A 2,075-nucleotide genomic window follows, 5' to 3' on the forward strand; every position below is an offset into this window, starting at 1 on the left:
CTGGCAGCAAACACACACACACTGATTGACACTAAATAGGAATGACAATCGATATTTATTTTTCCAATGTAAAAGTTTTATTGAGGTTGAAAACAATTCTGTCTCATAATTTACTGTTACTCATGCTCTATTGTGCTATCACAATAAATGTATTGTGTATGTTTAAAAAACTTGTGGTCCTCAATCTATTACAACTTACAATTTTTTTGTAGATTTAAGAAAGAGCTTACTACAGCAGGATGTACAGTTCCAACTGGGGATGGCAAAAGACTAAAGAGGGGAGGTTTTAAATTGGTACAGCTTGTTTCATCAACATAGCACAACATAGATACATATACTAATAAAAAGTTAACACTTCACTGATGTTAACTCTTTCTTAAACATGAGTGTGCATTCATTTACTAACCTCAATGATTCTAAAGTACTTGATACACAACTTCAGAAAATGTCTTACTAATACTAGTTTGGCTTCAACTTGAGGTACAAGTTCAAGAACACAAGAACATTGTTAAATTTAAGCTTTAACTTTTAAGTTTAAAGTTCAATAAATCAATAAATTGGTTTTGTAAGTTTTAACCATGAAATGTGCTTGGTCCCTAAATTATATTTATAGTAAACAGGCTTATTAGTTATTTATTAAATACAGATCCCACGATTTAACTTTTAGTTTTAATTCAACTTAAAATTATAGCCTAAACTAAAATAGTTATTTCTTCAGCTTCAGGTCAGTTAATGCAATGCTGACAAAATTAAACTTATTATTTTATCAAATGAATTATGATTAAAACTGAGCTTTTTTAAAAAAGATATATAATCCCTGTCTAAGTCGATCATTATGGAAATTAATTAATTAACGGCAAAATAAAGTTAAATTAATTAAATACCTAAGTTGTAACGTGTCGTCAGACCGTAGGCCTATACACAGTATACTGTAACTCCTATTAGTATTACTGTACTGTACAGACTAGCACTGTAGCAGTGATTACTACTGTGTTAAGTAGCTTAAATCTACTACTATTGTATCATTACTTAAAACAAAAGTAAACTTACAAGTTTAAAAATAAAATGTAAAAAGCGAAGAAATGTTAGCAACTTAAGAGTTTAGATTAGTATATAATTACCGCACCAATGTCACAAGTTCACAGTTCGGTATATGACGCTCTAAATCACTAAACTGTTGAAAAACAAACATCAATTCACCTTTATTTATATGAGTTCGTATATTATGCAATCACCTGAGCAAACCAATACAGTTAACACACAAAATGGCTGATGTGGAAAAGGCCTCGCATCCCCTGCCACGTCAAGATAGATGCCGCAAAACACCTAGCGTATTTCGGTTCGTAGTCGCTTGTCACATGAGTTAGAGTCACTGTTTGGGAGATAACCACTCGATGACGCCACTCACAATAATACTCCTACACATTTCAAAATGGACTTCTTTTAGTTAATAAAAAATATTGAAAACACTAGTTGTACTTGCGCAGGGTGCCCAAAAGTGTTCAGTTTCAAGAGCAAATAAAACCAAAATAAATAGTGACAAATATTTTTATTTCTTGCTTTTGAAGTACATATGTCACGCTGTGTTGTAGCCTACACAGTACATTCATAGCATGCGCACGTTTTACTGACGTCACAGCAGTACAAATTGTAACGTTAAGCGTCCTTTATGTAACATCATTTGAGCGTCTACTGACTGACAGACAACGCATTACTGTCAAGCGGTGCGAGTAGTTAGAACAGGTAACCCCCTCCAGGCGGCATTTGGCCCCCTTTCGAGGAAATGGTCATATTTCAAAGTACATATGAAAATAAACCATGATAAATAGCACTGACCAGAAACAATTGAATTTGAAAAGCATTACAGAGGACCAATGATATTACAGCATTAAGACGAAGTTGTCAAGGAAATATACATACATTTGTAGAATATATTTAATTTAGATAATTTCGTTGTTTTTCTTATTATTGTAGCCACTCTATGATATGTAATGTCAAGGTTATGAACATGTATACATACAATTCCTTTTAATACTGTTGCGTCAGCGAGGTCACGTGACTAGTATCACGCCACG

At 33.0% G+C, this 2,075-nt stretch overlaps 1 protein-coding gene across 3 annotated transcripts in view; it reads right to left on the reverse strand.

Moving 5' to 3' along the window:
• Nucleotides 1–1,553, reverse strand: part of LOC106474096 (ADP-ribosylation factor 1-like) — a 16,361-nt gene extending 14,808 nt beyond the window's left edge. For 2 of the 3 annotated variants that reach the window (XR_002613849.1, XM_013934782.2), the window contains exon 1: nt 1,201–1,553. The gene's annotated coding sequence lies outside the window, so the exon portion shown is untranslated. The other variant, XM_013934784.2, reaches the window with a different exon arrangement.
• Between the last annotated feature and the right edge of the window lie 522 nt (nt 1,554–2,075).

This window comes from Limulus polyphemus, unplaced genomic scaffold (assembly GCF_000517525.1).
Source record: "Limulus polyphemus unplaced genomic scaffold, Limulus_polyphemus-2.1.2 Scaffold6816, whole genome shotgun sequence".
NCBI classification, from domain to species: Eukaryota; Metazoa; Arthropoda; class Merostomata; order Xiphosura; family Limulidae; genus Limulus; species Limulus polyphemus.